At 46.7% G+C, this 23,805-nt stretch overlaps 1 pseudogene; it reads right to left on the bottom strand.

Annotated features, from left to right (window-relative positions):
• Window positions 1-23,368, bottom strand: part of LOC119969695 — a 32,972-nt pseudogene extending 9,604 nt beyond the window's left edge.
• Between the last annotated feature and the right edge of the window lie 437 nt (window positions 23,369-23,805).

Raw genomic sequence — 23,805 nt, 5'->3', positions numbered from 1 at the left:
TTGAAGGTAAAGCATACAAAGTGGCAGAGATTAGTGGGAGACTAGAGGACTGGGAATCTTTAGGGGCAACAGAAAGCTACTGAAAAACTATAAAGAAGAGTAAGATAGGTTATGAGAGTAAACTTGCTCAGAATATAAAAACAGATAGAAAAAGTTTCTACAATATAAAGCAAAAAAGAGTGGCTAAGGTAAATATTGGTCCTTTAGAGGATGAGAAGGGAGTTTTAATAATGGGAGATGAGGAAATGGCTGAGGAACTGAACAGGTTTTTTGGGTCGGTCTTCACAGCGGAAGACACAAATAACATGCCAGTGACTGATAGAAATGAGGCTATGACAGGTGAGGACCTTGAGAGGATTGTTATCACTAAGGAGGTAGTGATGGGCAAGCTAGTGGGGCTAAAGGTAGACAAGTCTCCTGGCCCTGATGGAAAGCATCCCAGAATGCTAAAAGAGATGGCTAGGGAAATTGCAAATGCACTAGTGATAATTTACCAGAATTCACTAGACTCTGGGGTGGTCCCGATGGATTGGAAATTAGCAAACGTGACACCACTGTTTAAAAAAGGAGGTAGGCAGAGAGCGGGTAATTATTGGCCAGTGAGCTTAACTTCAGTAGTAGGGAAGATGCTGGAATCTATCATCAAGGAAGAAATAGTGAGGCATCTGGATAGAAATTGTCCCATTGGGCAGACGCAGCATGGGTTCATAAAGGGCAGGTCGTGCCTAACTAATTTAGTGGACTTTTTGAGGACATTACCAGTGCAGTAGAAAAAGGGGCCAATGGATGTGGTATATCTGGATTTCCAGAAAGCCTTTGACAAGGTGCCACACAAAAGTTTGCGGCATAAGATAAAGATGCATGGCATTAAGGGTAAAGTAGTAGCATGGATAGAGGATTGGTTAATTAATAGAAAGCAAAGAGTGGGGATTAATGGATATTTCTCTGGTTGGCAATCAGTAGCTAGTGGTGACCCTCAGGGATCCGTGTTGGGTCCACAATTGTTCACAATTTATATAGATGATTTGGAGTTGGGGACCAAGGGCAACGTGTCCAAGTTTGCAGATGACACTAAGATGAGTGGTAAAGTGAAAAGTGCAGAGGATACTGGAAGTCTGCAGAGGGATTTGGATAGGTTAAGTTAATGGGCTAGGGTCTGGCAGATGGAATGCAATGTTGACAAATGTGAGGTTATCCATTTTGGTAGGAATAACAGCAAACAGGATTATTATTTAAATGATAAAATATTAAAGCATGCTGCTGTGCAGAGAGACCTGGGTGTGCTAGTGCATGAGTCGGAAAAAGTTGGTTTACAGGTGCAACAGGTGATTAAGAAGGAGAATGGAATTTTGTCCTTCATTGCTAGAGGGATGGAGTTTAAGACTAGGGAGGTTATGCTGCAATTGTATAAGGTGTTAGTGAGGCCACACCTGGAGTACTGTGTTCAGTTTTGGTCTCCTTACTTGAGAAAGGACGTACTGGCACTGTAGGGTGTGCAGGGAGATTCACTAGGTTAATCCCAGAGCTGAAGGGGTTGGATTATGAGGAGAGGTTGAGTAGATTGGGACTGTACTCGTTGGAATTTAGAAGGATGAGGAGGGATCTTATAGAAACATATAAATTATGAAGGGAATAGATAGGATAGATGCGGGCAGGTTGTTTCCACTGGCGGGTGAAAGCAGAACTAGGGACATAGCCTCAAAATAAGGGAAAGTAGATTAGGACTGAGTTTAGGAGGAACTTCTTTACCCAACGGGTTGTGAATCTATGGAATTCCTTGCCCAGTGAAGCAAGGAATCATTAAATGCTTTTAAGGTAAAGATAGATAGTTGTTTGAAGAATAAAGGGATTGTGGGTATAGTGTTCGGGTCGGAAAGTGGAGCTGAGTCCACAAATGATCAGCCATTATCTAATTGAATGGCGGAGCAGGCTCGAGGGGCTAGATGGCCTACTCCTGCTCCTAGTTCTTATGTTCTTATGTTTTAATATACCATGGCCAGGATTCTCCAAAATCCCGGCTAAGTGTTGACGCTGGCATAAACACCGGAGCGTTTCATGCCAACGTCAGTGATTCAGTGGCCCACAGGGGGCCAGCAAGGTGCCGTAGTGCTCCATGCTGCTTCGGCGCCGATACGTGGCCCTGCAATGCCGGCGGGTCCGTGCATGCGGGCAGAGGCCGTTTCCACACCCGCGCATGCGAATGGGGGCCGTTTCCGCAATAGGGCGGAGTGACACAGCTGGCCCATGCGGAAGAAGATAGGCCACCCCAGATCGCTCATAACCGCTAATTGGTAGCCCCCGATCGTGGGCCTGGCGGTCGTAGAGGCCCCCCCCCCAGAGTCTGATCCCCTGCCCCCCCCCCACCCCCCACCGCGGCCACGGGTCCGAGCTCTCGCAGGGTGTACCATATGTGAACCACGCCGGCAGAGCTCGGCGGGCACTCGGCCGGTCAACCGCGGAGAATTGCCGCGGGGGCCTCTTTCAATGGCCCCTGACCGGCCGTCAAGGGCTCGGAGAATTCCGGTCCATATCTCTATTTTGCATGAAATCATTCCTGGAGCGAGGTATCCTTCCCTCACAGTCTTACAAAATTAAAGTAAAATATTGGGGTTTCTGTCCAGTATCCTAGACACTGTTGGGATCTGGTTCAGGATTGCAATACTAATTAGAGGAAGGCAAATGAGAATGGTCAGGCTGCTTTTCACCAACTCTTGTGGAAAAAGCAGAAAATAAGGAACATTGAGGGTTGCCCTGGGCCCATCCCCCCCAGACAGCAAGTCAAATCTATTGCTACTGTACTTTCCCTCACAGCACTGTAAATGGTCCCTTCAAGTTTAGTATCAGGACTGACACCTCTACAGATTGCCCTCCAATTGTCCCAACCCAAATTGATTGTATTTGTGTTCTCTTCCTCTCCCAGGCCTGATCTCCCACTCTCGTCCCATCCCTCCCGAGGGAACTCAATTCCGCCTCACTCAAAAATCCTTACCGTAGTCTGGTGTCCATGTTGTCTTCTTCATGGGTCTTCTTGGGTATTCATGTCATGTCTTCATGTCTTCTTCATGGGTCTTCTTGCAGTCCCAGCAGTGCCCACTACTGAGTTTTGGTGCTGCTGAGACGACAGCTGCTGCTGGCCAAACTGATTGATCCAATCTTGAGGCTGGGGCTTCCTGTGACTGAGACGGAGAATTCCCATGCTGAGCTTATTAAGACCACCATTTTCTTCTGGAGGGCAGTCATTTCGATCGCAACCGAGCAATACACATTCCTGTAAAATCCAGCCCATTGACTCTACATAACAGAAACCCATTCTATAAGGACCTCAACTGGCTCGTACCTGCATTTATACTCCATTCAAACATCCCCTACCCTTCTTCATCTTCAATTAACAGCACTCCTCCCTTTTTCTTTCGCCTTCAATCACTTAACTAACTTTCCCTTAAATGGATCTCCCAAATTCACCTCAACTACTCCTTGTAGCACTGAGTTCAGTATTCTCGCCGATGGATAATGTTGCAACAAACTATAAGGGCTCTAAAAATTGTACCTCTTTTACTTTCCTGTTGAATGATCCACTCGCCCTATTTGGGACCGCCTCTTCTGATTGGTCAGGATATGTGGCTTGCTAACACTGAACATAACTGAAGAATGTCAGTGACTGGGAGTATTCAATAAAATCTACAAAATACCAATATGCCCCATTTTTAAAAGGACTTGCAAACAATGACTTACAGGTTACGACTTGCAGTGGCAGATGACTCCCACCACCAGAACCTTCATCAGAACCTTGGCAACACCCAGAAACACAGGTGCCAATTTGGGGCGGTCCACGTGCTTTTGCTTCTCAGTCATTGCTGGCCCAGCTGCCTACCTGTATCTCAGTGTTCTGATTCCCTTTCTTCTGGCTCGCTGCACAGTTCCTGATGCCACAGGCTCCTCTCGCTCTGCTGGATGCAGGCTCAATCCCAATGCTTTGCCTGCCTGAACTTGAGTGCCCATCCATCCAATAACTGGATCCCCCCAGAGTAAAAATCTACACAACATAAAACTGACACAAATACAGTCAATTTTGTGCTGGGACAATTGGAGGGCGATCTGCATACTGATACTAAACTTGAAGGGGCCATTTGCAGTGCTGTGAGGGAAAGTACAGTAGCAATAGATTTGACTTGCTCTGGAAAACAGTTATAATACTGGGCTGAATGGCTGCCTTCTATGCTTGAAAGTTTCATGATTCTACAACAGTCAACAGGCTGCCTTTGTTCACAAGCCTGCACTTCGCTGCGCATTGGCATTGCCCCAGAAGTGGGGGAGGAAACAAATTTGCTGTAATACAATGAGATTGCTATAATTCTTACGCAATGTATCCAGTAAATAATTTGAAAATTACCAACATTTCTAACTATGAGAAGTTTTTTCCAGGAATGCTAGATGGTGGCTCCCACACAGTCATTTCCCAGCAAGTTGATCCCCAAATGTACCAAGGCAGTGGATGCCACATTTGCAAGTCATGGCTTGCTCGAGCTCAGTTCTGTTGCAATTTAAAAGACATTAGAATGGATTCACTACAACAGTCCCACCATCTCCAACATCCATAACATTCTGGGTTGCCTACCTTTTGGGTAAAATCAAAGCAATAATGCAGGCTCCAGGATTAGCCATGGAGCCCAGGGCGGCACTCAGATGGTAAGCAAGGTTTCCATAGGGTAAACATGAATACGTCTGCACTGATGGTAGAAAACCATTGGTCAATGAATTCACCCAGGCGACGAGAAAATAAATGAAGAGAAGCTGCTGCTTGGAGTACTTAGTGAATGTACTGGTTGCCACATTTTGTGTTTTGTCTGTCAGCTTTGCTTTATCTATTGACTTTGTAGGACAATTGGGACTGGAGTTTTGTTGATTTGTTGGTCGCTTGGAGATGTGTTTATTCAGTTCTGATTCGGTGGTTGAGACATGCACCATTTGGTCAGCCACGTGCTCTTCATTAATCTCCTCGTGAGGTAACCATGGAACACGGGTGAGGAAAAAGCGCCACCAAGCAGAAAATCATCATAACTGTGAGGAAAGCTAGGAATGTTTCTGTGGAGAAGTTGGCAGGTATGTAATGAGTTTCAATCTGGTGAATACTCGACCACTCTGTGAAATTATCAACGGTCATGTTGATTGTCTTTGAAACATTCACCACTTGACCATCCCCACACCCTGGCTGAGTGCCACCAGGCCAGGGGCAAAGCCACTCAAGCCTTCCCCAATAAAATAGGTGGTCATATACTTTGTCGGGAGTCTCATCATGAAAGGGAGAAAGGTCACAGAAGATGTACAGTCCACGAGTGACAAGAAAAGGCCAGTGTAAGAAATGCTGTACTGTGTGGTCTGCCTGTCAGTAGTGTAGTTTCCTTCCAGAAGAATATCATCAGCAAGCTGGCCATGATTCCGATGCTGATAATAATGTAATGACAATGATCTCCTTCATCTTCCCAGGTGCAAACTTGTGCATGAGAGTGACAAACAGAGGTCCCACATTGGCCAGCTGAATGATGACAGTGAGGTAAGAGGGCAAGCCCCATCCTTCAGGCAACACGTTCACAATAAGCGGAAGCTCCACCCAAAGGCCATTGATGGCAACCCATGAGCCCATGCCAAAAACGCAGGCCAGTACGTGGATGATGAGAGGCATGGTGCTGTGGTGTAGGCTCATCTATGGGACAGAGTTCATTTGCATTGGGTAGCCCAGGGCTGATGGAAGTTATAAGTTGTTTCCTGAAATGCAAAGCAACAATAAAGTTATCCTGTGCTTACTAAATAATGTGCAACAAAATCAGAGCAAGATTTTAACCATTGCTCACCAAGTACACCCAAGGTTAAAGAGTACTATGCCACCAAAGTCCAGAACTCAGACACTCACATTATATTATTAAGAATAAAACAGCAACTTGTACTTATAGGTGCAGAGGAGAATTAGGAGCGGAGTAGGCAATTCAGCCCTTCAAGCCTACTCTGTATTCAATAAGGCCATGGCTGATCTGGTGTGGTCTCAACTCCACTTTCCTGTCCGCCACATAACCCTTGAATTCCCTTGTCCATCGAAAATCTGTCTAACTCAGCCTTCAATACAGTAAGAAGTCTCAGAACACCAGGTTAAAGTCCAACATGTTTGTTTCAAACACTAGCTTTCAGAGCACTGCTCCTTCCTCAGATGAATGAAGAGGTATGTTCCAGAAACATCTATATAGACAAACTCAAAGATGCCAGACAATGCTTAGAATGCGAGCATTAGCAGGTGATTAAGTCGTTACAGATCCAGAGATAGGGGTAACCCCAGGTTAAAGAGGTATGAATTTTCTCAAGCCAGGATAGTTGGTAGGATTTTGCAAGCCCAGGCCAGATGGTGGGGGATGAATGTAATGCGACATGAATCCCAGGTCCCGGTTGAGGCCGCACTCGTGTGTGGAACTTGGCTATAAGTTTCTGCTCGGCGATTCTGCGTTGTCGTGCATCCTGAAGGCTGCCTTGGAGAACACTTACCCGGAGATCAGAGGCTGAATGCCCTTGACTGCTGAAGTGTTCCCTGACTGGAAGGGAACATTCCTGCCTGATGATTTCATTCTGGATCACAACGTCTTCACCTTCGACAACAAGTTCTTCATCCAGACGCACAGAACAGCCATGGGGACCAAACTCAACTCGCATTCTAAGCATTGTCTGGCATCTTCAAATTTGTCTATACAGTATATATGTTTCTGGAACATACCTCTTCATTCACCTGAGGAAGGAGCAGTGCTCCGAAAGCTAGTGTTTGTAACAAGCATGTTGGACTTTAACCTGGTGTTGTAAGACTTCTTACTGTGCTCACCCCAGTCCAACGCCGGCATCTCCACATCAGCCTTGAATGTTTTCAATGGCCGAGCCTTCAATGCTCTCTGGGGAAGAGAATTCCACAGACTAACCACCCTCTGAGAGAAAACATTTCTTCTCATCTCTGTCTTAAAAGGGAGACCTCTTAAACTACACCCCCTTCTAGACTCCCCCGCAAGTGGAAACTTCCTCTGCATCCACCCAGCCAGATCCAGTCAGGATCTCACTGATTTTTAAAAGATCATCTCTCATTCTTCTAAACTCCAATGGGTAGAGACCCAATCTGTGCAATCTTTCTTCATAGGATAAGTCCTTGGATCCCAGGAGTGAGTTGAGTGAACTTTCTCTGTACTACTTCTCATGGAATTATTGGCAGATTTTTACAGCCCCATCACAGCGGTGGGGTTTGGAGGGGGGTTGTTGTGGGTTGGAGGCTGTAAAATGCAGCAAGCTAACGAAGATCCTGCTGCAGGGATGGACTGTAAAATTCTGCTGTGTATCTTTTTTTTCAAGTAAGGAGTCCAAAACTGTGCTCAGTATTCCAGCTGTGGTCTCACCAAAGCCCTGTACAGCTGCAGTAAAACCTCTCTGCTTTTATATTCCATTCCCTCTGCAATAAGAGCAACATTCCATTTGCCTGCTTAATCAATAACTGCATACTAACGTTTTGCGACTCATGTGCCTGGAAAATTAGATCCCTCTATACCATCAAGTGCTGTAATCTCTCTCCATTTTATTCATGTGCTATTTTTTCTATTCTTCCTGCGAGGTGGACAAAGCCACAATTTCACCACATTCGACTCCATCTGCCAATTCTTTGCCAACTCGCTTAACAGTGGCACAGTCGTTAGCACTACTGCCTCAGCACCAGGGGCCTGGGTTCAATTTTGGCCTTAGGTGACTGTCTGTGTGGAGTTTTTATCATAGATAATTATCATAGAATTTAGTGCAGAAGGAGGCCATTCGGCCCATCGAGTCTGCAGCGACTCTTGGAAAGAGCACACTACCCAATCCCACACCCCCACCCTATCCCCGTAATCCAGTAACCCCACCCAACACGAAGGGCAATTTTAGACATTAAGGCCAATTTAGCATGGCCAATCCACCTAACCTGCACATCTTTGGACTGTGGGAGGAAACCGGAGCACCCGGAGGAAACCCACGCACACACGTGGAGGATGTGCAGACTCTGCACAGACAGTGACCCAAGCCGGGACACTGAAGCTGTGAAGCAATTGTGCTAACCACTATGCTACCGTGCTGCCCCTATTCATAGAATCCCTACAGGACAGGAGGCCATTTGGCCCGCCAAGTCGACACTGACCCTCCAAAAGAGCACACACCCTAGGCCCTAACCCCACTCAACCTAAAGGGCAATTTAGCATAGCCAACCCACCATTCTCCTCATGTCTGAGTGGGTTTCCTCCCACAATGCAAAGATGTGCAGGTTAGGTGGATTGGCCACCCGAAATTGCCCTAGAGTCCAAAGATGTGCAAGTTAGGTGGAGTTACGGGGAATAGGGTGGGGAGTGGTCCTAGGTAGGGTGTTCTTTCAGAGGGTTGGTGCAGACCAGATGGGTGAATGACCTCCTTCTGCACTGTAAGAATTCTACTCTATTCTATCTAAATCCCAATGCAGATTATTTACCTCCTCTTGACAATTTACTTTCTTACTTATCTTGGTGTCATCAGCAAATGCAGCTACCGTCCATTCAGTCCCTTCATCCAAATCATGGATATAGAATATAAGTAGCTGAAGCCCCAGCACTAATCCCTGCTGCCAAAGCACATAGTGATGCAGTGGGGAAGGTAACAATGACAAAGGAGAGTACTTGCAGGCAAGGAGATGGGTTGAAGTGTGTATACTTTAATGCAAGAAGCATCAGGAATAAGGTGGGTGAACTTAAGGCATGGATCTGTACTTGGGACTACGATGTGGTGGCCATCACAGAAACTTGGATAGAAGAGGGCAGAAATGGTTGTTGGAGGTCCCTGGTTATAGATGTTTCAACAAGATTAGGGAGGATGGTAAAAGAGGTGGGGGGTGGCATTGTTAATTAGAGATAGTATAACAGCTGCAGAAAGGCAGTTCGAGGGGGATGTGCCTACTGAGGTAATATGGGTTGAAGTTAGAAATAGGAAAGGAGCAGTCACCTTGTTGGGAGTTTTCTATAGGCCCCCCAATAGCAGCAGAGATGTGGAGGAACAGATTGGGAAACAGATTTTGGAAAGGTGCAGAAGTCACAGGGTAGTAGTCATGGGCGACTTCAACTTCCCAAACATTGAGTGGAAACTCTTTAGATCAAATAGTTTGGATGGGTAGTGTTTGTGCAGTGTGTCCAGGAAGCTTTTCTAACACAGTATGTAGATTGTCCGACCAGAGGGGAGGCCATATTGGATTTAGTACTTGGTAATGAACCAGGGCAGGTGATAGATTTGTTAGTGGGGGAGCATTTTGGGGTAGTGACCACAATTCTGTGACTTTCACTTTAGTAATGGAGAGGGATAGGTGCGAGCAACAGGGCAAGGTTTATAATTGGGGGAAGGGTAAATACAATGCTGTCAGACAAGAATTGAAGTGCAGAAGTTGGGAACATAGGCTGTCAGGGAAGGACACAAGTGAAATGTGGAACTTGTTCAAGGACAGGTACTGCGTGTCTTTGATATGTATGTCCCTGTCAGGCAGGGAAGAGATGGTCGAGTGAGGGAACCATGGTTGACAAGAGAGGTTGAATGTCTTGTTAAGAGGAAGAAGGAGACTTATGTAAGGCTGAAGAAACAAGGTTCAGACAGGGCGCTGGAGGGATACAAGATAGCCAGGAGGGAACTGAAGAAAGGGATTAGGAGAGCTAAGAGAGGGCATGAAAAATCTTTGGCGGGTAGGATCAAGGAAAACCCCAAGGCCTTTTACACATATGTGAGAAATATGAGAATGACTAGAGCGAGGGTAGGTCCGATTAAGGACAATAGCGGGAGATTGTGTATTGAGTCTGAAGAGATAGGAGAGGTCTTGAACAAGTATTTTTCTTCAGTATTTACAAACGAGAGGGGCCATATTGTTGGAGAGGACAGCGTGAAGCAGACTGATAAGCTTGAGGATACTTGTCAGGAAGGAAGATGTGTTGCGCGTTTTGAAAAACTTGAGGATAGACAAGTCCCCCAGGCCTGACGGGATATATCCAAGGATTCTATGGGAAGCAAGAAATGAAATTGCAGAGCCGTTGGCAATGATCTTTTCGTCCTCGCTGTCAACAGGGGTGGTACCAGAGGATTGGAGAGTGGCGAATGTCGTGCCCCTGTTCAAAAAGGGAATAGGGATAACCCTGGGAATTACAGGCCAGTTAGTCTTACTTCGGTGGTAGGCAAAGTAATGGAAAGGGTACTGAGGGATAGGATTTCTGAGCATCTGGAAAGGCATTGCTTGATTAGGGATAGTCAGCACGGATTTGTGAGGGGTAGGTCTTGCCTTACAAGTCTTATTGAATTCTTTGAGGAGGTGACCAAGCATGTGGATGAAGGTAAAGCAGTGGATGTAGTGTACATGGATTTTAGTAAGGCATTTGATAAGGTTCCCCATGGTAGGCTTATGCAGAAAGTAAGGAGGCATGGGATAGTGGGAAATTTGGCCAGTTGGATAACAAACTGGCTAACCGATAGAAGACAAAGAGTTGTGGTGGATGGCAAATATTCAGCCTGGAGCCCAGTTATCAGTGGCGTACCGCAGGGATCAGTTCTGGGTCCTCTGCTGTTTGTGATTTTCATTAACGACTTGGATGAGGGTTGAAGGGTGGGTCAGTAAATTTGCAGATGATACGAAGATTGGTGGAGTTGTGGATAGTGAGGAGGGCTGTTGTCGGCTTCAAAGAGACATAGATAGAATGCAGAGCTGGGCTGAGAAGTGGCAGATGGAGTTTAACCCTGACAAGTGTGAGGTTGTCCATTTTGGAAGGACAAATCTGAATGCGGAATACAGGGTTAATGGTAGGGTTCTTGGCAATGTGGAGGAGCAGAGAGATCTTGGGGTCTATGTTCATAGTTCTTTGAAAGTTGCCACTCAAGTGGATAGAGCTGTGAAGAAGGCCTATGGTGTGCTAGCGTTCATTAGCAGAGGGATTGAATTTAAGAGCCGTGAGGTGATGATGCAGCTGTACAAAACCTTGGTCAGGCCACATTTGGAGTACTGTGTGCAGTTCTGGTCACCTCATTTTAGGAAGGATGTAAGCTTTGGAAAAGGTGCAAAGGAGATTTACCAGGATGTTGCCTGGAATGGAGAGTAGGTCATACGAGGAAAGGTTGAGGGTGCTAGGCCTTTTCTCATTAGAACGGAGAAGGATGAGGGGCGACTTGATAGAGGTTTATAAGATGATCAGGGGAATAGATAGAGTAGACAGTCAGAGACTTTTTCCCCGGTGGAACACACCATTACAAGGGGACATAAATTTAAGATAAATGGTGGAAGATATAGAGGGGATGTCAGAGGTAGGTTCTTTACCCAGAGAGTAGTGGGGGCATGGAATGCACTGCCTGTGGTAGTAGTTGAGTCGGAAATTTATGGACCTTCAAGCGGCTATTGGATAGGTACTTGGATTAGGGTAGAATAATGGAGTGTAGGTTAACTTCTTAAGGGCAGCACGGTAGCATTGTGGATAGCACAATTGCTTCACAGCTCCAGGGTCCCAAGTTCGATTTCGACTTGGGTCACTGTCTGTGTGGAGTCTGCACATCCTCCCCGTGACTGCGTGGGTTTCCTCCGGGTACTCCGGTTTCCTCCCACAGTCCAAAGATGTGCAGGTTGGGTGGATTGGCCATGAAAAATTGTCCAAAATTCTATGATTAACCTAGGACAAAAGTTCGGCGCAACATCGTGGGCCGAAGGGCCTGTTCTGCGCTGTATTTCTCTATCTATCTATCCCGCAAGTTACGGCTTGACAATGCAAAAAGACATTTATCCCTACTCTCTGCTTTCTGTTAGCTAACTAACTGGGATCCAAGTTAACCCTACACCATATTCTCTTACCTTTTGCAATAATCTTTCATGTGGCTCCTTATCAAATTCCTTTTGCAAATCACCATCCCTGGTGATGGTGATTGTTTCAAGTTCCTCCCTCCTGTACACCTTTTGATTTTGAAGCATCTTTAGGAAGTTTTCCACAGTGAAGACAGACACAAAATACCTGTTCAACACCTCCACGATTTCATGTTGTTCCATTATCAATTCTCTAGGCTCACTTCTAGAGGACTAGTTTTAGTTGCTCTTTTCCTATTCAACTACTTGTCGAAACTCTCATTATCTGTTTTATATTACTGGCTGCCTTTCCCTCAACTTTCTCCCTCTTCATTTTTTAAAAAGTCATTTTTTGTTGGTTCTTAAAATCTGACCAATCCTCTGACCTATAACTGATCGTTGCAGATTTGTGCAGTATTCCTTTCACGTTATTATAATCATTACCTTATTAATTCAGTCAAGGATGATGCATCCTTCTCAAAGAGTCTTTCTTTCTCTCTTACTGTGATAAATCTTTATGGAGAGTTATTAACTATCTCCTTACAGGTCTGCCACTGCATCTTTACTGTGTCATGTGAGAGTATCTTTACGAAATGGGTGTTTATAAATGGGTGTGTATATAAATATCTGAGGTGAGAGTACCTTTAAGAAATGGGTGTTTACTACTGCACTGATGTCAGAGAGTGGGTGAAGCTGGGCTGTCTGTCAGCTTTTTACTTTCGTTTTAGACTGTTTACTGCAGGGTGTGTTTTAGTTTCATTTTAGTTTTCAGTGTTGGAGCTGAAGCCAGACCAAACAGGTGTACTGCTGTTCTCTCTGCCATCAAAACTATCTCTTGATCATTTGGTGAATTCAGAATTATAAATGTTTTCAGTAGTGACTTTAACCTGGTGTGCTTCTGTTAAAGATTTTGTTTATAAGTCATATGGATGTTAAAAAGAAAGCTTAAAGGATTACTTAGTGTTGTAGTCTTTGGGGTTGTATTTGAATTAATGGGTGATAAGATGTTCACTGTATGTTTTAAAAAGGTTAACTTGAGTTTATAGAATAAACATTGTTTTGCTTTAAAAAATACTTTTCCATTTCTGCTGTACCACACCTGTAGAGTGGGTCGTGTGCTCCCCATACCACAATCTATTAAAAGTTGTGGGTCAGGTGTAGCCATGCTGGCCACGCAAAATGGACACTGAGCCAAACTAAAATGGAAGACAGAAGGAAAAGCCTGTTTAGTGAGAACAGACAGCCTGCTCTCAACTAATTAGCATTTTGCAAGCAGCAAACCAGTTTTCTGGCCAGGTGCAAGATCTCCAAGCCAAAGGTGTTAATGGCAAAGCGCTTAACATTCTGATGAGGCAGCCCAGATCCAGGCACACACAATGGCAACATTTCCATCTCAATGTAACACTTAATTGGTTGTGCAAACAAGATGGCACCAGAGTAAAGAATATCGAAACCACCCCCCAACATCGAGGGAAGCCCCCGCATTGGAGGATTTCGAAGGTAGCCGTTTGGAAACGCTCCAATCGGTACCGAAAGGTAGAGCCCGCCTAGAAGGGGGCAAGGACATTAGAGAGGGGTATAAAAGCAAATTCCCCACAGAGCCCGGTCTGTTAAACTCGTGCTCCGGCTCTGACTGACATCTTGCATCCTGACTCCAGCCGTTGAGCACCAGCCGCCGAAACCGTAAGTTCAACGCTCGCTACGCGATCCAAGCCCACTAGACTCCCAAGTACCAGAACGCTTGCTGAAGGCTGCAGTACAAGACCAGGACGAAGGCCTCGTTCTCTGACCTTGCCTGTTCCTGTTAGATAAGTATTCTGTTCACTTAAGTTTAGTTATAGCTTAGTCTCTTAGTGTGTGCATGAGTATTTATTATAACTGTATAATAATATTGATCGTTTGAACTTTACTAATCGGTGTATCGTCTTTATTACTTTGAACTTGACCTTGGAATACTTGTGACGTTGTCTATACGGCAACTGGCGACTCCAGAGCTAAATAATTACATACAACAGAGCCTAGTAGTGTTAAGCACACGTCGAACTCGGAGGCGTGTTAATACACTCCAATAACGCGTTTTACGCCCATAGTAAAACGTGCAACACAGGTGAACTCCATGATACACTTTGGGGTTCTCTAACCCTGGCGCATAACAACTGTGATACCTTTTAAACTAGTTTCCCAGTTCACATTAGCCTGCTCTGCTTTCGGACCCTTATCATTACCTTATTCAGGTTTAAAACACTTGTCTTAGACCCACATGTCACCCCTTCAAACTGCATTGTGAAATTGTTATGATTGTTGTCATCTGGAGGTTCCTCTGCCACGATCTTAGAACGTAGAACATAGAACATTACAGCGCAGTACGGGCCCTTCGGCCCTCGATGTCGCGCCGACCCGTGAAACCATCTGAAGCCTATCTGACCTACACTATTCCATTTTCATCCATATGTCTGTCCAGTGACCACTTAAATGCCCTTAAATTTGGCGAGTCTACTACTGTTGCAGGCAGGGCGTTCCACACCCCTACTACTCTCTGAGCAAAGAAACTGCCTCTGACATCTGTCCTATATCTACCACCCCTCAATTTAAAGCTATGTCCCCTCGTGTTGGTCATCACCATCCGAGGAAAAATACTCTCACTGTCCACCCTATCTAACCCTCTGACTATCTTATATGTCTCTATTAAGTCATCTCTCAGCCTTCTCCTCTCTAACGAAAACAACCTCAAGTCCCTGAGCCTTTCCTCGTAAGACCTTCCCTCCATACCAGGCAACATCCTAGTAAATCTCCTCTGAACCCTTTCCAAAGCTTCCATATCCTTCCTATAATGTGGTGACCAGAACTGCACGCAGTACTCCAGGTGCGGCCGCACCAGAGTTTTGTACAGCTGCAGCATGACCTCGTGGCTCCGAAACTCAATCCCCCTACTGATAAAGGCTAGCACACCATATGCCTTCTTAACAGCCCTATTAACCTGGTGGCAACTTTCAGGGATTTATGTACCTGGATGCCGAGATCTCTCTGTTCATCTACACTACCAAGAATCTTGCCATTAGCCCAGTAATCTTATTGATTAATTCTAGGTGGGATTCTCCAGCCTCCCGGATTTCTCGACTCACCAATTCCCAAGTTCAGACCTTGTGACAAAGCTGCACTCAGTAATGAGCTGCCAGGTTTTTTTTGCTGGCATACATTGGTGCCCAGCAAGGCCACCTCTATTGATATGAGCCGAAATCCTACAGGGCTGAGTCAGCACTGTGGGTTGGAGAAACTAGTTCAAGTTAGCAAACTAATTGACTAACTGACTAACTAATTGATTAACTATTGGCTTCTGCTGTAGGGCGCTTGTTTATCCCTGACGAAGGCTGAAAGAAACTTAACTTTAATAGTAAATTATACCAAAATTCAAAATGCAAGCCAGATGAAATTTTAGAAAGAGATTAATGCTTAAATTTAACCCTTCACATTCCGAAAAGTAACAAGACAATTTGCAATAGTATTATCAAATAAGATTTCTAACTAAACCACTTAAAGACATATTAGAGAAGATGACCATAACCTTTGTCAAAGAGGTCAGTTTTAATGAACATTGTAAAAGAGGGAAGAAAGCTGGAGAGACAAAGATGCATAGGGAGGAATTTCCAGAGTTTGGGGCCTAGGTAGCTGAAAGCATGGCACCCGATGGTGGAGCAATTAAATAGTGGTGTTCAAGAGGCCAGAATGGGAGGGGTCAAAGATTCCGGAAGGTTGTAGTGCTGAAGCAGATGGCAGATAGGGAGGGGTGACACTGTCAGGGCAAGGGGCACGGTGAAACAGTGGTTAGCACTGCTGCCTCACAGCACCAAGGCCCCGGGTTCAATTCCAACCTCGGTGACTGTCTGTGCGGAGTCTGCACGTTCTCCTCGTGCGTGCGTGGGTTTCCTCCGGGTGCTCCGGTTTCCTCCCACAGTCCAAATGAGCTGTTAAACATACTTGCACTGTGAGTCGACACTATGTTAGGTTGACTGGAGACCTGAGGCTAACCTTTTTTTATATAAATGTTTTTTATTGGGTTTTTGAACAAGGCATAATTACCGTTATGTACACAGGATAAGAAACATATTATATATATATACACGTATCTAGAAGAGAAGGGCACTCCCAACATACCAAGGAGAAGGAAATGGAACAAAAATAAATAAAATATGAAATAGGATAACTGGTAGGGTATTGTGCACCAGCTCGACAGCGGCAGCTCTGTACACCTGGCAAAATTATTTACACCACGTAAGTAGGCGACTGTTTGCGAGGGTGGGGAGGGGGGGGCGGGATTGGGGAGGCAAATATACATTTGGGTGCCGATACTTGGCTGTGTTTCGTGTTGTTGTCGCCTGCTTCTCCCGGACGGATCTCGCTGCCATCCTGCGCTCGCCTCCACTTCTGCTGCTCCTCCCGTCCTCCATCTTTATTTTCTCGTTCCCCCTCCTGGAGATGTCATGCACGTTTTGGTATCCCGTACCTTCCTTCCAGCTCCCGTTTCCCGCCCCCCCCCCCCCCCCCACCTCGCTGGTTCTCTTTTCTTGTTCCCCCTCCCCTCCAGGTTCGCCTTTCTTTCCTCAGGTTTAGCTGTCTCCCCCCTCCCCCCCCCCCCCAATTCCCCCCCCCCCCCCCCGTGGTTCACCTTTCTTTCCTCAGGTTTTGCCGTCTCCACCCCCTCCCCCCCCTCAACTGTCCTCCCCCCCCATGGTTCAACTTTCTTTCTGTCTCCCCCCCCACCACCCCACCCTCCCGGTCTGTCTCTCTCTTTCATGCCTTGGCTACTTTCCCCTGATTCTTGGCTACTTTCCCCTGATTCTTGGCTACCTGGCCATTCTCCTCTTGTTCGTTGGCCACAAACAGGTCCCGGAACAGTCGCGTGAATGGCTCCCATGTTCTGTGGAAGCCGTCGTCTGACCCTCGGATGGCGAATTTGATTTTCTCCATTTGCAGAGATTCCGAGAGGTCGGACAGCCAGTCTGCAGCTCTGGGTGGTGCTGCTGACCGCCAGCCAAACAGGATTCTACGGCGGGGCATCAGGAGGCAAAGGCAAGGGCGTCCGCCCTCCTCCCCAGGATAGATCTGGCTGGTCCGAGACCCCGAAGACCGCCACTTTCGGGCATGGCTCCACCCTCACCCCCACCACTTTGGACATTGCCTCAAAGAAGGCTGTCCAGTACTCCCAAGTCTGGGGCAAGACCAGAACATGTGGGCGTGGTTGGCCGGGCCTCTTTGGCACCGTTCACATCTCCACCTCCGGGAAGAACCTACTCATACGGTTTTCTGTTAAGTGGGCTCTATGTACCACTTTTAGTTGCGTCAGGCTGAGCCTTGCGCACGTGGTGGTGGAGTTGACCCTATGCAGTGCTTCACTCTCCGAGTCCCCACCCTATCTCAATTCCAGATCCTCCTCCCATTTCTTTCTTGTTGCGTCCAGTACGTGTCGGCCCTTTCTGTCAGTCGGTCATACATGTCACTACAGTTTCCCTTGTCTAGTATGCTTGCGTCCAGTAGTTCTTCCAGTAGTGTCTGTCGTGGAGGTTGTGGGTACATCCTTGTCTCCTTTCGTAGGAAGTTTTAAAGCTGCAGATACCTTAGCTCATTCCCCTGGCTAGCTGGAATTTCTCTGTCAGTTCGTCCAGTGTTGCAATCCTGCCGTCCGTGTATAGTCCCTGACTGTCAGTGTCCCTCCATCCTGCCCCCACCTTTTGAAGGTGGCGTCAGTCAGTGCTGGTGTGAATCTATGGTTGTTGCAGATGGGAGCTTTGTCCGACATTTTGGTCAGGCCAAATTGCTGCCGCAGTTGGTTCCAGTCTGGAGGGTGGCTATCACCACCGGGCTGCTGGAGTGTTTTTTGGGTGGATGGGAGTGCTGCCGTGGCGAGGGCCCGGAGGGACGTCCCCCTGCAGGAGGCCTCCTCCACACGCACCCACTCGGCCTCTGGCTCCTTGGTCCATCCCCTTATTCGCTGGGCTGTCGCCGCCCAGTGGTAGAATTGTAGGTTTGGGAGGGCTAGCCCCCCCCGGATTTTGTTTTTTGTAGGACCTTCTTTGGGATCCTAGCATCCCCCCCCCCCCCCCCCCCCCCCACACGAACGCCATGATTACTTGACCAGCGCTTTGAAAAAAGCCTTGGGGGATGTAGATCGGGATGGATCTAAACAGGAAGAGGAACCTGGGCAGTAGTCGTTCACTTTGATCGTCTGGACTCTCCCCGCGAGGGAGAGTGGGAGTGGTTCCATCTTTGCAGGTCCTTTTTTTACTTCCTCCGTCAGACTGGTGAGGTTTCATATGTGGATCCCTTTCCAGTCGTGGGCTATTTGGATCCCCAGATAGCGGAGTTTGTGTCGGGCTTGTTAAATGGCAGCCCGTTAGTGCTGCCCCCCTCCTTGTGGGTTGTACTGGGAAGATCTCGCTTTTGGCTCATGTTGAGTTTGTAACCTGAGGCTAACCTGACCAGAATAGACTATCAGCACATGGTAGATGTTTGTGTCACTGATCACGGGCTCTGTCTGTCTCAGAGGCTGCACCTGAGAGAGGGGAAAACGAGAGCCTCTGGCTTATAGTGGCGTGTCCTGTCTGGTAATTGGCTGCTGTGTTCTGTGCGTTGATTGGTCGTTCTGTGTGTCAGTCAGTGTCTGTCTGTGCACCATCATATACTTGTGTGTATATTATGACTGACATGAGTTGTGATGATTTGAAATGCACCATCTAAAAGGGTCTTGGAAAGCGATTCAATTGTAACTTTTAGGTGAAGTAAAATTTCAGGAGCCAAAGGGGGAGGTCAGAGGAGTGGGATCAGTTGAAGAACTCTTTCAGCGAGTCACCAGTTAGAGTTAACACAGACATGATTGGCTGACTGGCCTCCTCTGTGCTGTGCCATTCCACGATTCTATGGTCCTCCCAGAGTGGCCCTTCTGACTTTGTGCTCAAACTCCGCACACTTCTAATGTTGACACACTGTGTCGTGTTTCCTTTCTCTATTTCAGCACTGCTGGCACAGCCACCACCAGTCCTCCCCTCTGAAATTCCTTTCCTATATCCCTCGACCTTGGTGTGTATCTCACCTGGAGAAACCGCCTTCAAACCTGGGGACTGGAGGGTGTTCGAGGGGTGGTGACGGTAGGGTTGTAAGTCCAATTCCAATTTTAAAAACGATGGCGGCATTTAAATTTTTATTAATTTAGAGTACTCAATCCATTTTTTCCAATTAAGGAGTAATTTAGTGTGTTCAATCCACCCTACTCTGCACATCTTTGGGTTGTGGGGGTGAAACCCACACAAACACGGGGAGAATGTGCAAACTCCACACGGACAGTGACCCAGAGCCGGGATCGAACCTGGGACCTCGGCACCGTGAGACTGCAGTGCTACCACTGCGCCACACCGTGCTGCCCTGGCGGCATTTAAATTGGCCTATCCACTGGCTTCTCTCCATGGGCCAGTTGAGATAATAATGAACTGCAGGAGGCAACGACACCCATCCCAAATGGACAAGGTAGGTTTTACATTCTAATGGGGTCAGTCAACTCATTTGGCTAGATGGCTGGGGGTTCATGATACAGAGCGACACCAACAATGCAGATTCAATTCCTGTACCGGCTGAGGTGATTCATGAAGGCCCAGCCTTCTCAATCTTACCCCTTCCCTGAGGTATGGTGATCCTCAGGTTAAATCACCAGCAGCCAGTTCTTTCTCAAAATGGGAATGCCGCCTCGTGGACTATGGCGACTTTCACTTTTCACATTTTTTACGTTTAATTTTTCCTGGGAGGGAGCAGGAGAGCTTCCTCTGAACTTCACAAGCACAGCCCACTGATTCTGTCCCCCCCCCCCCCCCCCCCCCCCCCCCCCCCACCCCACCTACAATCACTTCCGACTTTCGACCCTACATTTCTTAAAATAAATCTTGTGTGCCCAATTCATTTTTTCCAATTAAGGGGCAATTTAGCATGGCCAATCCACCTCACCTGCATATCTTTTGGGCTGTGGGGGCGAAACCAATGTAAACACGGGGAGAATGTGCAAACTCCACACGGACAGCGACCCAGAGCCGGGATCGACCTACGACCTCGGCGCCGTGAGGCAGCAGTGCGAGCCACTGTGCCACCATGCAGCCTTTCGACCCTACATTAATGCCAGGATCCTTAACTGAGTCATTGGTGGCCATTTGAAATCCCACTCCCAGTGGTCAGTCTGCAGGTCCTGGGTTCGGGCAGGAGTCTGAACTTCCTTATTAAAATAAGGCTCCAAAGTTAAAAGTTTGTGAAAATAACACATAACCTTGCCACTCTCCCTTGATGCCACCCTCCCCCTTCCCCCACACACAGATCCAGCCGCCTGTCAGAATCCACCCCAGCTTCAGTCAATGCTCCTCTCTGCCTGCTGACCTACTGCAATGTGACAAACCCCTTTCAGACATGTTCAAGGTGTTGTATTAAGTTGTTCATTCATTTTACTACCTCCAATTCTTGCTTGAGGAAACAGTCCAAGTTAGTGGCAATCAAGAGTATCCAATCCATTATCATGACGAACAGATAAATGATTAACAAGGACTCTGTCGGAGTCTTTTAAAGTGCATTTGGTTTGTGTACTGTTTGAGAAAGAGGAGAATCACAAGGGGCTTGTCCATCTTAACATTCACTGGAAGCATTTCCAAAGTTTCTTTCTCCTTTAATGGCACATTTCTGAACACTTTTGAAACACTTTTGCTGAGTGGCTGATGTATTTTTGAGGAACATAGGAACAAGAGCAGTCAGCCCCTCAAGTCTTTTCCACCATTCAATGAGGTTTGTTTGACCTACTGGCAATGAGGTATATCACCATGGCAACAGTTACTCTTCAGTGCCCTGCCAAGTGGCCACTAGTCCTGTCGGTAGAGTATTTGATGAAGGAGGGGGAGAAGCCATCACAGTCAACTTAATCCTATTCTCAATCGACTTTCACATTCTTACATTCTCCAATAGGCCACTGAATGTATTCAAGGTTGAGTTAGATAGATCCTTGATGGACGAGGGAGTCATGGGTTATGGGAGAAAGACAGCAAGGTAGATTTGAGACCTCACAGCCATGATCGTACCAAATGGCACAGCATTCTCAAAGGGCTGAATGGCCTGCTCATGCTCCTTAGTCCCTATGTTCCCATGTTCCTGTGATAGCAAACAGAAGCAAGAAACCTGGCTGACGTTTGCTCCCTATTTTGCTGAAGGCAGTAAAGCTTATTGTGAGGTGCGACTGCCAATCCAACTGCATCCTCGATTCAAAGGACTGAACTGGAGGCCTACCTGCTTTGCCAAATAGCAGGGCTCCCAGGGGCCGTAAAATCGGGGAGTGGCATGCCTGGCACCTTCCCAGCACCACCTCACCAGCCTCGCCCAGCTCGCACCTCACCAACAGCGAGGAAGATGGCAGCCCACCTGCCCCCGAGGCCAAATGAGGCTCATAAGTGAATGATTGAACCCCATAAAATCCTGGTCCGATGGTGGAATTTTGATAGGAACTGGAGGAGGCCATTCAGCCCCTTGAGCCTGTACCACCAATTAGATCATGACTGACCTGCATCTCAACTCACTCACCTTACCTTGGTTCCAAATCATAGTTTTGGCATTTTCATTTGACCCCGGTCTCCACAGCCTTTTGGGGAGAGAGTTCCCGATTCCAACTACCCTGTGTGTGAAGACTTGCTTCCTGACATCATTCCGGAATGGCCTTACTCTAATTTAAAGATGATGCCCCCTTGTTCCACGCTCCCCACCAGAGGATTTACATCCTCTCTATCTAGTCAACCAAGTCTTTTAAACAAAGAAACACGGGCGGAACACTGGTCCAGTGGTTAGCACTGCTGCCTACGGCACTGAGGACCTGGGTTCGGATCCCAGCCCTGGGTCACTGTTTGTGCGGATGTGGTAGTCACCACTGTTTGCATAATATGCGTATTAGAGCTAACACGGTAAGGCTCCTGTACTACAGGTACGGGGGTAGATCCCTGCCTGCTGGCTCCGCCCAGTAGGCGGAGTATAAATGTGTGTGCACACCGAGCTGCTCCCATTTCTGGTGGCAGCTGCAGGAGGCAACACATCTCTGCTTAATAAAGCCTCGATTACTCTCTACTCTCGTCTCGTCGTAATTGATAGTACATCAGCGGAGTTTGCACATTCACCCTGTGTCTGCGTGGATCTCACCCACACAACCCAAAGATGTACTGGGTAGGTAGATTGGCCACGCTAAATCACCCCTTAATTGGAAAAAAAGAATTGGGCACTTTAAATTTGCAAAAAAAAAGTGATGGGGAAGAGGCTGGCATAAATCTGTTGGACTGAGAGGACTCTTTGAGTGCTTTAGACTCTATGTTATTCTATAGACCTGTGCGCACAGTGGAGAATATTCCAGCTCATCAAGTAAGTACTAATAATAATCTTTATTATTAGTGTCACAAGTAGGCTTACATTAACACTGCAATTAAGTTACTGTGAAAATCCCCTAGTCATCACACTCCGACGCCTGTTCGGGTACACTGTGGGAGAATTCAGAATGTCCAATTCACCTTAGAAGCACGTCTTTCGGGATTTGTGGGAGGAAACCAGAGCACCCGGAGGAAACCTACTGGGAGAACATGCAGACTCCACAAAGACAGTGATCAAGCCGGGAATCGAACCCAGGTCCCTGGCGCTGTGAAGCAACAGTCCGAACCATTGTGCTACCCGTGTTGCAGCTTGCTGCACTGGAACCATCCACTCCAGTCCCATGTTTCTGTCATTCCTTAGTGTGCTTCCTAACTCTCTCTTAAAAGATAGACTAATTTTTTTTAAATTATAAAGTTTTTATTTAAAACAGAAAGTTTTCTTTAAAGTAAAATAGTGTACGACATTACTGTCACAGAACAATCTAATGATCTGCATCTTCCTTGTCTTCATTTAAGAGGGGAGAAAAGATCATTTCAACACCTTTCACATTAATCCGCTGATTCCCAAAGTGTAAAACGTAGATTTTAATTTCAGTCAGTCCACCAAGTGCCGAGGTCCTGAGCTCTGGAATTCCCTCCCAGAATCTCTCTGCCTCTTTCCTCCTCAAAGACCCTCCTTAAACCCATCTTCCTGACCAAGCTGACCAAAATCAGCTATCCTCATCCCACCTGATGTGGCCCAGTGTCAAATTTTGTTTGATAATTGCTCTTGAGAAGTGTCTTCTGATGTTTTACTAGGTTAAAGGTGCCATGCAGATGCAAGTTTTATCTGTTGAAAGACTTTGCTTATCTCAAGGTCATCAGACCGAGCAATGGCTTTAAATTACTGTTCTTTCTCCCAGGCAACAACCCAACATAAAAACAGTATCCAGAAAACATAGAGATAGAGCCCAAAACATTCAGAGTTTTTTCCCTAAAGGGAAATAGATGAGAGAGCTCTTACCTGCAGAAGGAAATGGGCAAGTAGCTGTAATCTTAGCTTGGAGTGTCACACTCGATGGGATTATACACTCCTTAGACATCAGCTTGTATCGGCACAACTCCAAAGCACAACCCCCACAACTGCCTTAACCAATAACCTGCCCCCTGCCATCACTTTGTACTTTGGCTACCTTCCAATATACTTACCTGATAAGATTAAGGTGTGTTTTTGAGTTTGAGCCCAGAGGAATTAATCGTTTAAATCTTCATGTCTCAATTGCACACCTTAAAAATCCTCTTTCAAATTAAAGCACTTTTTACTTTTTTCTTAAAATAATTATGAATGAAAGTCTCCTGAGTGGGAGCAGCCCAGAACACACCCAGATCAGTCTAATGCTGTTAATGTTCAGGACAAGTCCTATTCTAAAAGAAATGGGGATGGATTCTCCGATCACCGACGCCGAAATCACGGGCGCAATTCTCCGCACTCACGAAGGTGCGGAGAATAGCGTGGCTCGTAAAATTTTACGGCCACGCTAGTCT

Source organism: Scyliorhinus canicula, chromosome 7 (genome assembly GCF_902713615.1).
Source record: "Scyliorhinus canicula chromosome 7, sScyCan1.1, whole genome shotgun sequence".
Taxonomy (NCBI): domain Eukaryota; kingdom Metazoa; phylum Chordata; class Chondrichthyes; order Carcharhiniformes; family Scyliorhinidae; genus Scyliorhinus; species Scyliorhinus canicula.
Note: the sequence above shows the minus strand (reverse complement) of the source record. Positions and strands in the feature narration are given on the sequence as shown.